This window comes from Arabidopsis lyrata (assembly GCF_000004255.2).
Source record: "Arabidopsis lyrata subsp. lyrata unplaced genomic scaffold ARALYscaffold_5, whole genome shotgun sequence".
NCBI classification, from domain to species: domain Eukaryota; kingdom Viridiplantae; phylum Streptophyta; class Magnoliopsida; order Brassicales; family Brassicaceae; genus Arabidopsis; species Arabidopsis lyrata.
In genome coordinates this window covers 7,012,208-7,025,512 of record NW_003302551.1, presented here as the reverse complement: position 1 = coordinate 7,025,512, position 13,305 = coordinate 7,012,208, and the positions used below count along the sequence as shown (strand labels likewise).

The 13,305-nt window shown below is 43.6% G+C and overlaps 1 pseudogene; it reads right to left on the bottom strand.

Annotated features, from left to right (window-relative positions):
- Positions 1 to 9,145: 9,145 nt before the first annotated feature.
- On the bottom strand, positions 9,146 to 11,788 carry LOC110228760 (annotated as a pseudogene).
- Positions 11,789 to 13,305: the final 1,517 nt, after the last annotated feature.

Here is a 13,305-nt window from a genome sequence, read left to right as displayed (position 1 = left end):
ACGGCGATTTTTTTCTCTCTGTTTTGCTTGTTGTAAAATATTGTAATCCAGTTTTAAATGCAACAATAGAAATATGCTTGACAAAAGTAATATTCGAGATTTATAAGTTAAATCATCAACAGTAATATATGTAAAACATGACTAATTTATCTTAGAGTTCGTCTTTTAAAATAGATTTCAATTTGAATGGGTTTCGTAGAACATGACTAATTTATCTGAAAGACTACACAAAATTAGATGGATCACAAAACAGTTTCACCAAATTTTCTTCATCAAAGCCTATTATTATCCTTTGGTGTTTAGAATCCTACCTTCTCTGTTAAAATGTTTAGCTATTTGATCAAAAACACATATATGATTGCTTATGTTAAGGCTAATATTTTATGGACTTGTATCATATGTTTTACTTAAAATTACGTTTATAACTAAAGTACTAGATTTTAACTTGTACTAGATTTAATTTTAAAGTTAGTGTAAAAATATTTTGTAAATTGTATCTCCTTATAACATATTTATTTATATTATAGTTTACAATTGTTATTAAGTAACGATATACCACGAGACAATTATTAATAAACTGAGGATTTAACCTGTATTAAAGCGGTATATAAATATTGATTCAATTTTGTCCGTCATATAAATCTTTTCTGAAATATAACCCGTTCCGTAATTTGTTAACGCGTTCCGTGATTTGTTTTTATTTTAAAATTTAATGAATATTTATTATATATAAAAGTTTACAAATCATATCATCCTCTAAGACCACGGGACATTATACCACGGGACAAGTTTTGGTTTTATACAATCTTTTCTAAATGAGACTGATTTAATATGTCTAATATTGGTGATATTAAAAAAAAAAGATTTAATCCGTATTGAAGCGGCGGATTAATGATATTTTAATCTTTTTATTATTGTTGATTCAAAAACTCGTCCCGCCAAATCCGTCCGGCTAAAAAACTCATTTATTTTATTAATGTTCTTATTTATGATATGATTCTGAATCATTATCTAAATATTTTAATCGATGTAGAACGTTGAACACACATTTTCGTTAATTGGATAATATATGTCCGTTTTAAAAATTTTGAATCACAGTATATGCAGAAAGAAAATTGATTTTTTTTTTTTTTTACTTTATGTATTATATGATGATTCAAAACAGTTAAAAACAAATCAAACAAAGATGATAGGAGAATCATAATTATAAATCTTAATCAAATCTTCTAAATATCTAAATTATTAAATATGGAAAATCCGGTGTATGAGTTGTGTTGGTGTCGGATCCCGCACCAGAAGTACGAGACCAACCAAAGATTGCCACGTAGTCAAGATAATGGCCCATAAAGGATGAAGCCCATTAGACCAATGATCCGAAGGAACGGTCGAAGTGGTTGTCACCACTTCGAGAATCCGAAGTGACTGCACTGTGACACGAGTTCGGTGTAGAAGACACGGGTAAGTCGGTTCAAGGACACTTGGGCCAAAGAGGCGAGGCCCATGAAGATCAGAGTCAACTCAAATTCAAACGTTGAGCATTAAAGTCGAAGAATCAAAACGGACACATTTAAGAAGGAATAATTGTACTTAATTACTCATTTTAATGACGTTTCCCTATGTATAAATATAAAGGCCAATGGCCATGTAAAAGGATCTTCCTCTCAAGAAAGAAATACCATAACAATTTTCATAGCAATTTATAAGTTTTTACATATTCATTTTTGTCCCTCAAGAATAAACTTTCCTACTTAATATAATACTTGAGTGTGTGAATCCGACATCCACATTTTGGCGCCGCCTGTGGGGAGATAGGATTCTTGAGTGGTCAGATTTTTTTTCTTTATCACACTTCCGACCAGTTCGAGACCATGAGGAAGGTTAGCCAGGAACTAAAAGAAATGAAATCAAAATTTCATCAAGCTACAAGTTCGGAGCCAGACATAAATCGAGTCATTGAAGAAGCTAGGCGAACACCTTTCATCTCGCGAATTGCAAGTTTGAGGATCAAAGATTCCCGGAAGCTCAAGTTGGACCCTTACAGCGGATTGGAGGATCCAAAAAGCTATCTCGCAGCTTTTCTGATCGCTGCTGGAAGAGTCGAATTGGATGAAGCTGATGAGGACGCAGGTTACTGCAAGCTTTTTTCGGAGAATCTATGTGGCCAAGCTCTAATGTGGTTCACCCAATTAGAGCCGGGTTCGATCAGTAATTTCGACGAACTATCAGCCGTATTCTTAAAACAATATTCCATCCTTATGGATAAAAGCGTTTCGGATGCCGATCTTTGGAACTTATCGCAAGGGTCAAGTGAGTCACCTCGAGTTTTCATCACCAAGTTCAAAGGAGTGCTGTCAAAGCTCCCAAGAATCTCGCAGCAATCAGCTTTATCTGCCCTACGAAAAGGACTGCGACATGATTCAAGGTTTAAAGAAGACTTAATACTTCATAAACCAGACACAATTCAGGATGCACTCTTCCGCGCGAACAACTGGATGGAGGTAGAGGACGAAAAAGAAAGTTTTGCCAAAAGAAATAAGCAAGAAAAGCCGGCGATCACCATCCCTACCAAGAAGTTCGAGCCTAGGGAGAGCAAAGGACCAAAGAAGTTTGGGTCGCAACCCTTCAACAGTACCGTCGGAAAGCAATTCCAAGGAAAAGGAAGATCAAACACTTGGGTCCGTGATGAAAGTCTATATTGCGACATTCATAAAGTAACCGGACATTTAACCAAGGATTGCAGCGTTCTTAAAAGGCACCTCGCAGAGCTTTGGGCCAGTGGAGATCTTTCCAAATTCGATATAAAAGATTTTGTGAAGGAATACCACGAAGCAAAGGAAAACTCCAAAGATCAAGATTCCAAAAGACCAAGGTTATCCAACGAGGAAGAACCAAGGAGTTCTAAGGGTAAGATCAATGTTATTCTAGGAGGTTCCAGATTTTGCGGAGATTCGATAAGTTCCATCAAGAAACATAGACGAAATATCCTATTCAAAGCAAGCTTAAGCGAAGAAGTCGATTTTCAAGGTGCATCAATATCGTTTAATGAAGAAGAAACGCGGTACCTCGAAAGGCCTCATGATGACGCTCTAGTCATTACCCTTGATGTTGCCAACTTCGAAGTATCAAGGATCCTTATAGATACAGGCAGTTCGGTCGACTTGATCTTTTTAAGTACTCTAGAAAGAATGGGAATCAGCCGAGCAGACATAGTGGGGCCTCCGTCTCCATTAGTCGCATTCACAAGTGAATCAGCCATGTCTCTCGGGACAATCAAGCTACCGGTCCTTGCCAAAAAAGTATCAAAGATCGTGGACTTCGTTGTCTTCGATAAGCCCGCAGCTTACAACATCATCCTCGGTACTCCCTGGATTTATCAAATGAAAGCAGTCCCCTCTACATATCATCAATGTATCAAATTCCCAACGTCAAGAGGAGTGGAAACAATTCGGGGAGATCAAGAAGCTTCACGGACGTGTTATCTAGCTAGCCACCGTATGAAGATTCAATAGCAATTAACGAAGCCCGCTAAAGAGGGACTGAGAACAAAATTTCCTAGCGGGCAGAAGAAAGATGATGTAATAATCGAAGTGGTGTTGGAAGAAGACAAGCCGGACCGAAAAATTCGAATTGGGGCAACTTTGACTGGCCAAATAAAAGAAGCTTTGATCGAACTCTTAAGGAAAAACAAAATATCATTTGCATGGTCAGCAGCGGACATGCCTGGCATAAATCCGAGTATAATTTGTCATGAACTAAACGTGGATCCAAGCTTCAAACCGGTGAAACAAAAAAGAAGAAAGCTTGGAGTGGAGCGAGCAAAAATAGTAAATGACGAAGTGGATAAACTTTTGAAGATAGGGTCCATAAGAGAAGTGCAATACCCGGAATGGGTAGCAAACACTGTCGTTGTCAAAAAGAAGAATGGGAAAGATAGGGTTTGCATTGATTTCACAGACCTAAATAAAGCATGTCCCAAAGATAGTTTCTCGCTCCCGCATATAGATCGACTTGTAGAGTCCACCGCTGGGAACGAGCTGTTAACATTCATGGTCGCCTTCTCGGGTTATAATCAGATAATGATGAACCCTGAAGATCAAGAAAAGACGTCATTTATCACGGATAGAGGTATCTATTGTTACAAGGTAATGCCTTTTGGTTTGAAAAATGCAGGAGCAACTTACCAACGGTTGGTGAACAAAATGTTTCACAATCACCTCGGGAAGACTATGGAAGTCTACATAGATGATATTTTGGTTAAATCATTAAAGAAAGAAGATCACGTTAAACATTTGGAGGAATGTTTTGATATTCTCAATAAATATCAAATGAAGCTGAACCCGGCGAAGTGCACATTTGGAGTCCCATCCGGAGAATTTCTTGGCTATATCGTGACAGAAAGAGGGATTGAAGCCAATCCAAATCAAATTAACGCCTTTCTAAACATGCCATCTCCAAGAAACTTCAAAGAAGTACAACGGTTGACTGGGCGGATTGCGGCTTTGAATCGTTTTATCTCGAGATCAACAGATAAGTCGTTACCTTTCTACCAAATTCTAAAAGGGAACAAAGGATTCCTTTGGGATGAGAAGTGTGAAGAAGCTTTTGGGCAGCTTAAGGCATACTTAACCACTCCGCCTATACTGTCCAAACCGGAAGTGGATGAAAAACTTTATTTGTACGTGTCAGTTTCAAACCACGCGGTTAGTGGAGTCTTGGTTCGGGAAGATCGTGGGGAGCAGAAACCAATTTACTACGTGAGGAAGTCAATGACGGATCCAGAAACCAGATACACAATGATGGAAAAACTCGCACTCGCGGTGGTGACTTCGGCCCGAAAGCTGCGCCCATATTTTCAATCCCATCCGGTTGAAGTATTAACCAACCAACCACTCCGAACAATACTTCATAGTCCAAGTCAGTCCGGACGTTTGGCGAAATAGGCGGTGGAGTTAAGCGAGTACGATATAGAATTCAAAAGCCGGATCAGTATGAAAGCTCAGGTTTTAGCAGATTTCTTAACCGAGTTGCCAATACCTGGAACGATAGAGCATTCGGAGAACCAAACTTGGAGGTTACACGTAGATGGGTCTTCAACAAAGCAAGGATCCGGAGTGGGAATCAAGTTGGAATCTCCAACATTAGAAGTTCTGGAACAATCATTCCGTTTGTTATTCAATGCCTCCAACAACGAGGCAGAATACGAAGCCCTAATTGCCGGACTTCGGTTAGCACAAGGAGTTGGTGCTAAGGAAATATTGGCTTATTGCGATTCGCAATTAGTAGTTAACCAGTTTAATGGAGACTATGAAGCCAAAGACTCAAGAATGGAAGCGTACCTCGAAGTGGTGAAGGATCTATCTAAAAATTTCTCGAAATTCGAATTAATCCGCATACCTCGGGGAGAGAATACAACTGCGGATGCACTTGCCGCATTGGCGTCAACATCAGATCCTGAGTTAAAGAGAGTTATTCCAGTAGAATGCATCTCGGAGCGAAGCATTCAAGACAGCAAGGAAACCCTCGTCGTTACAAGGTCTCGAGCAGCGGCACGCGACCGTGGCGAACCAGAGATCGAACCGCCACCCAACAAACGGAGGAAATCAAGGGGATCAAATACATCTAACAAGGAACCCGTTGTCTTAGCTGAAGAAGTGATTCCAGAAACGATGTTAGAAACCGAGCCATTAATCGAGGAGGATATTCTTGAACCAAACGAGCATCCCGAACCAGAGCCACGAATATTTCACAAAGTTGACCAAATTCCGGCTAAAGACTGGGGGGCTGACTGGAGGGAGCCAATAAAGCACTACATCATGACAGGTGAGCTCCCAAAGAATAAATGGCAGGCCAGGAAAATGAAAGTCGTTAGCGCGAAATTTTGTCTGTCAAAGGATGCGTTATATAGACGAGGTGTCAGTGACCCTTACCTATTATGCATTTTTGGGCCCGAAGTCGAAATCGTCATGAGCGAGGTGCATGAAGGATTATGTGGGAGTCATTCATCAGGAAGAGCTATGGCTTTTAAAGTTAAAAGAATGGGGTATTTTTGGCCCACTATGATCACAGATTGTGTTAAGTTCGCCCAAAGATGCAAGCGCTGCCAACTCCATGCACCATTGATCCATCAACCGTCGGAATTATTCTCCTCCATTTCCGCCCCATACCCGTTTATGAGGTGGTCAATGGACATCATTGGACCATTACACAAATCAACTCGAGGTGTACAGTACCTTTTAGTCCTTACGGACTACTTTTCAAAATGGATTGAAGCTGAGGCGTATGTTAGTATCAAGGATTCGGCGGTGAAGACCTTTATTTGGAAAAACATTATATGTCGACATGGAGTTCCATACGAAATAGTCACTGATAATGGACCACAATTCATTTCACACGAGTTTGATGCCTTTTGTGCGGACTGGGGAATCAAAGTTAGTTATTCTACTCCACGATATCCGCAAGTAAACGGTCAAGCTGAAGCCGCGAACAAGACAATATTAAGCAACCTCAAGAAACGCTTTAGTCATCTAAAGGGAGGATGGTATGAAGAACTCCAGCCCGTCCTGTGGGCTTATCGTACAACCCCTAGGCGACCTACAGGAGAAACTCCATTCTCTTTGGTTTACGGCATGGAGGCGGTAGTACCAGCTGAACTCAATGTGCCCGGACTTCGCCGAACAGAAGCACCGTTAAATTAGGAAGAAAATTCAGCAATGCTTAATGATTCACTGGATACCATAAATGAAAGGCGTGATCAAGCTCTAATTCGGATCCAGAATTACCAGCAGGCAGCAGCCCGGTATTACAATTCTAAGGTTAAAAGTAGGCCGTTCTTTGTGGGAGATTACGTATTAAGGCGCGTCTTTGACAACAAAAAAGAAGAAGGTGCCGGTAAACTCGGTATTAATTGGGAAGGACCTTACATTATTACCGAAGTGGTTCGGAATGGTGTTTACAGGTTGAAAGACTTAGAAGACAATCCAGTCAAGCGACCTTGGAATGTGATCAACCTAAAGAAGTTTTATGTTTAGAGCTACATACATTGTTTATGTACATGAACTACGGTGTGGCTTGATCCCGAGATGGGTACGTAGGCAGCTCGAAAACGAGTTCAGCTATTAATAAAAATTTGTTTTATTTCTTTATTAAAGGAAAAAGGTTCGATTGTACGAACAAGTGAAGCAAATAAAGGTTCGACTATGCGAACATACAAGAGATTGGAAATAGAGCGTTATTTAAAAGACGGAATGTCCCTCATCGTACACTTCGGACTATGAAAATCTTGTTGACGAGCAGAACACTTCAACTCCTTGACCAGCAAGATTGAGGATCGGCATCATGCAGTCCGGAATTCGAGCAAAGTCAGAAATTCCGAGCTCAATCCACTCTCCGGGGTGAGATTCAAGGATGTGAAGATCTCTTGACACCGTAGTAAGCCTGCGTTGCATCCGGTTAATCCTCTTCCGAAGTCTCCTCTTTTCCGACATAAGCTTCCGGTGTTGAAGCACGAGTGCCTCTATGAACGCCGTCGCTGTTCCTTGGTCTCTGATTGGGAGATCCCCGATCAAAGCACATGGGGCTCGGATCTGAGATCTCAAGAAGCCGCGAAGTGGAGGAAGCTGCCTGCTTGGCTCATTTAGAACATCTTCGTTTATCATCCCGATTCTGGAGAAGTCGGGCATAGATTCTGAACAGCGAAGATTGAACTCCATACCTACTAAAATGAAAAGAATGGTGAGGAGTAAAGGGAAATTGAGACTACAATTTATAGGAACGTCATATCCCTAACAAGCTGCGGATTCTATCCAAGGAATGGAGTGATTCGCGGAGGGATTTATGCCCTCGAACAGATCCTGCATTAAAAAGCGCATCTCCGAGAATATTTGAAAAGAAAGGAAAGTTGCAAATATTTCCATAAATAAAAAGGGGCCGAAGCCCATTACGAGTTTAAAATAAGGGAAGTAGTTAAAGAACATTTATGGAAGAGGCTCAGGAACAGGCTCCTTCATCGCCGGTTTAGTCTTCGAAGTGGACGCCTTGTTCTTGGCATCCACTTCGGAACGATCCCGACAGGTGCTGGCCTCCTCTTCGTCTACTTCTTCGCTGTCAGATGGAACGGCGCAGACGGGGGCGTTCACGGGACCCGGGACTCCTTTAGCGCGAAGATACATCCGAAGCATCTTCGGGATCTCAGCGACAGAGTCAAAATTCCGCCATTCCCACTGAAAGGGATCACTTTCCAAAGCCCGTATCTTCCTCTCCACCTGAGCAATGCGAGCCTCGAGTGTTTGCCTTTTAAGGCCCAGCCGTTGCCTCTCTTCACACAAGCGACGGTGCTTGTCGGCAACCTAGCATAAAGATGAATGAATAAGATGAAGCAAAAAGTTTTTAAATCAAAAACTTTAAATATTTACCTTGTCGATAAAGTCGCAAGCCTCTTTCTTCTCCTTTGAAGGAAAGTGAAAGACGGCGTGAGGGAAGAGAACGCCGGCCGGTTCAAAGCCGTCGCCGGACAAGAAAAGTGGGCTGCCGGGATCGATGGGGGCTACTTCTTCGTTTTCCATTCTCGAAATATTTCTCAAGTAAGATTCTAAAATCGTGTTTAAATAAAGCTTAGAAGTAGGTAAGCCTTTATTTATAATGATTTAGGGTTTGTCTTGGAACCATAAATCCAATAATGGTAGTGTGTCCGAGTGGTTTAAACCATTTTTGGAAATCGAGAAAAGGCAGTTATCGCATTAAAGACGAGCCGTTTTCCTTACTTATAAGAAGGGAAAGCGCAACCGTCGCATTAACTACAAAAGTTTCTAAGGCCCAAGCCCAATAAGTTTATCGAGTTGACTAAACCCGAAGTGGGGAACTCGCTTTAAGCCGAGCTCAGTTCTCGCATTCTAAAGAGAAAGGTTTGATCAGCCTAAAAATCTCGAAAGCATAACCACAAGGCCACAAAAGGTTAAAAGCGGACTTTGCAAACCCGCATATAATTTTAACCAAACCCCCTTGGGTCGTAACCTAGAAAAGGTTTAAAAGCCTCCTCAGGCAAATATCTTGTTCAAAAGAAATTATAAAGCCTCCTTAGGCCAAAAACAAGTTCGAAATTGAGTTTAAACTAAATGGGACAATCCCCAGTTTAAAGTGGACACAGCCACTACGGATTGACCTCCACCTCGGACTCCGGCTCAGCTGTCAAAGTTTCGCCCACCTCTTTAATTGGCGCTTGATCAGATGAAGCTCCCTGACCACCCTCCGCGGTACAACCAACCTCCGGAGTGACCTCCGGTACCATAGGAGCTACGGGCGGGACAACGTCTTCCGTCTCACTTGAGCCTAGAAATAATAATTCCAGTCAATCAAAGGTACAAGGTAAGAAAAGGTAAGCGTCAGGAGCCAAGCGTTACCTGCCCAGTCTAAACCCGATTCACTTATAGGAGGTGATTCAGTAAAGAATTCCTCGAAGTCAAGCGGGTTGAAGGTCGAAGTGGGAAGAGCTGCCAGGCGACTCCGTTTTTCAGAAAGATTAGTTGACAGCTCGGTCCTTTCTTGCTCCTCGGAGAAATCTGCTTCATGGATTTGATCCAGCAGAATCAGGTTGCTTTCATGCTCCTTGATGTCTGACTCCAAGTCCGACCTAGCCTTCTCGGTTTGCATGAAGCGAATGGCCCCTTGGATCAATTCCATCCCGCGTCCCTTAACCTCCTTTCTGGCCTTTGATGCCGACCTTGCCAACTCAGAATCACGCAACTTGGCTAGCGCCTTGTACTTCGCGTCAAGCTCGATAAGTTGGTTGTTCAGGGTATCGGCGGTTGATTCGGATTCATGAAGTCTACCCTGAACACCAGAAAGTTCGTCCTGGAGTTTGTAATTCCGGTCGTAGTAGTCTTGCAGCTCCCCCTTTACCTGCGCCAGCTCGGATGTTAACTTGTCGACCTTGTCCTCCAGATCGTGCTTCGAGCCAGCAGAAGAATTGAGTTCAGCCTCAAGAGCTGAGAATTTCTTCTTCCACATGTCAATCTCCTTCTCCCGTCCAATGACCAACCCTTCGTAATGTTCGATCATATCGTTAAGTTCGCTATGAGCCTGGCATTATAAACCCGGGATGGCGAGTCAGTTTGAAGAATGGCAATACATAAAAAAAAAACAACAAAAAAAAAAACGGAATTAACCCGAGATGAGTGATAAGCATGAAGCAAATAGCGTTCACGAATCGCAGGGTGCCATTTGTTGAAATCTGGCAAGATCGAGCCCGATCAGGTCTTGAAACATCGGAAGACGCTGCCTTCTTTCTCCATAGCTGCGAAGAAGGAAGAATTGTAAAAATTGGAATTTTAATAGAGGCAAAAAGTTTAAGTATGTGTAAGTCACCAAACCTGAAAGCGATTTGACTTGAGGGACAAGAGCAGGCTTCAACCTCGAGGAAGCATCTCGAGATTCAGAATCTCCACTTTTAGGGGATGCACTCCGAGCAGTCTTTTCGCTGACGGGCTGGGAAGAAGAAGACATGTCAACAGGTCGGGGAGGACCCATTGGTTCAGTAGGAGGGGATGATCGAGGTGAACGGTCAGTCCGGGCCCTTGATTTCTCCCTTCGCGGAGACGAGTCATCGCGGGACGACTTGTCCCTCTTCTTACGAACCAAATTCTTAAGTGGTTCGTTGCTGAAATCGTCTCGGGGAGGACAAGGAGAATCACGACGAGGAGACCGCTCTCTCCGAGGAGAACGCTCGTCGCGGCGTTCGCGACGAGGTGTTAACCTATAAGCAGCGACGGATCTGGCTCCCTCGGAGCTGTTGTCATCAACCAGCAGGGTCCTGCTGTAATCTTTTTTGTCGATGGCGGTCGCAAGGAACGCCTTGTTTTCATCACAAGCCTCTGCTATCGGCTTGGAGAGTTTCTTACGCTGGGCAGCAAGGGCCCGAGCTGACATTCCCTGAGTTGAGGGAGGAGGCGGAAGACGATGAAGTAGATTGGGAGGACTCATCCTGAGTTTCCGGTTGGCCTCGACAAACCGGTCGAGGGTGAAAGAATTCCAAAGGGTTTCCCCTTCAAGGATTGTTTTGAAGAACTTGACAAATTCTTCAGTCGGGAGAGTTGAAGCAATGAGAGCTGCGAAATGAAACAACGAATTTGGTCAGTAAAAAATAATAATGAACAATAAAGGAATATACGACCTAGTCTCTACCAGGTTTCGCAGACCACTTCGATGGGAGTACATCGGAAAGATTCCCAATCGAAGCAGGAGTTTTCTTAATCAGAAACCAAGGATGGTGCCAGTTCTCATCCTTGTTCGGGAGGTGCGAGATGACGTTTCTATTGGCATTTGGATACGCCGAGAAGTACCCAGTTTTCTTTGATGAACTCCTTACGCTTAGGAGTTCATTCAGCTCGGGGACTCCAATGACGTAGCCAGCCTCCGCCGCAACGGTTATAATCCCGAGGATGGTTCGGAGGAGATTGGGGGTTAATTGAGGTAAAGCGATCTCGAGAGCCGCCAAGAATCGAACTAGGGCTTCGGGAAGGGGGAAGGTCAATCCGCAGCCCTTGAAGTAAATTTCGTAAACACAAAAGTAGCCGACACGGTGGTTCTCCGGGGATTCCGTAGGGTCGGCTATTTGCGCCTCCGCTATGATTCCAGGAGGAATTTGACAGAGCCCCTTTAATCGCTCAAGGGACTGAAGAGTGCAGGTGGATTTGTAATGAGGACCGGCGATATCGTTAGGACGAGTGCATTCATCATTACTAGAGCGCCTCTCGTCGTAAGAAGGAGATTCAGGTCTCTCAGAATCGGAATTCATCGGAGAAAAATGAAAAATTCAAGATCCGGCGAAGAAGGGTTTTGTGAAGAAAAGTAGAGAGAGGTTTTTGATTAAAGCACAAAAGTAAAAGAAGAGAGTAATGGTGAAAAGAAGTTACCTCAAGCTAATGATGAAACCGCCTCGGAAGTTGTGTGGGAAGTGGGAAGGTTTTTTCCCGTTTTAATAATAATTAATCAATATACGGTCATAATGATGACAGATGTCACTCGGTTAAAAATGGCTAGTGCCGAAATTAAAGGAGTGATGAGATTTTCGGCGGGAAATCAGAAAGATTCTCGAGCGCAATCTTTGGCCACTTGAGCATTTAAAGTCCTCCGAATTGGAATAGCACTTCGAAGAACTTGTGGGGCTAATTGTTGGTGTCGGATCCCGCACCAGAAGTACGAGACCAACCAAAGATTGCCACGTAGTCAAGATAATGGCCCATAAAGGATGAAGCCCATTGGACCCATGATCCGAAGGAACGGTCGAAGTGGTTGTCACCACTTCGAGAATCCGAAGTGACTGCACTGTGACACGAGTTCGGTGTAGAAGACACGTGATGCGTCACACGGTCACGGAAGTAGCCTTCGGGACGATGGTACGGTCGGCGATCGGTACGGACAGGGCCTTCGGTTACGGCGGTTACGGCGGTTACGGCGGTTACGGCGGTTACGGGACGGCGAGGGAGGTTGACGATGAGTAGCTCGAATCGCCTAGACTCCAAAGATATGATTTGCAAGGGTGGGTAGCGACAACCGATGAGTATCTCGAACCGGTGGTGACTTGGAGAAGTGGGGTGTGAAGGTGGAACGAGGTAACGACACACGAGGGATGATGGGCTCGTGATACGGTTACACTTAGAGGGTTTGAATCCGATTCAAAGACTCTAAGGAGCTCTCAGTGTTTTCACAACAAATGAGAAAAGAAAGGACTGATTTTTATTTCCAAAAGAAGCTAACCCTTACAAGTGACTTAGAGAGCCTTTATATAGGCGTTTACAAGGGAGACTCATAAAACCCTAAAGCAAACAGTCAAAGCGCGGGTCAACAAGGATAGACGTGTCAACATATAAACCATAAGACAAGAAGAGCCTAACGGCTTTATTACGAAAGGGAGGAGAGATGGCCACGTCATGCGGAGATGCGTGGTCATGCGCTAGTGTACGTTGGCCTCGTTAAAACCCTCTTGGTAAACCACGTGGGATAAACCCAAGTAGGGAAAAAGAGTACCACGTCCAGCTAGTGACTTTGATGCCTTCACCTAGTGATGGTGAAGACGGCCCGGACAAGCTCATGATCGTCCGGATGGTCGGATCCAATGGGGCCGTATGGCCGTGGGTCGTGTGTTTGGATGAACTCTTCCGCGAAGGCATTGCACTTGATCCTGAGATTGCGTGCAGCTCCCCTTGACCTTGTGACAGCTCCCGGAAGGATTTGAGGTACCTTGGTCGCCGGTAGTGTCCCGTGGGTCGCTCCGGGTTGGTCCATGTCCCGTCCCTCATCCCGGCCCTCATC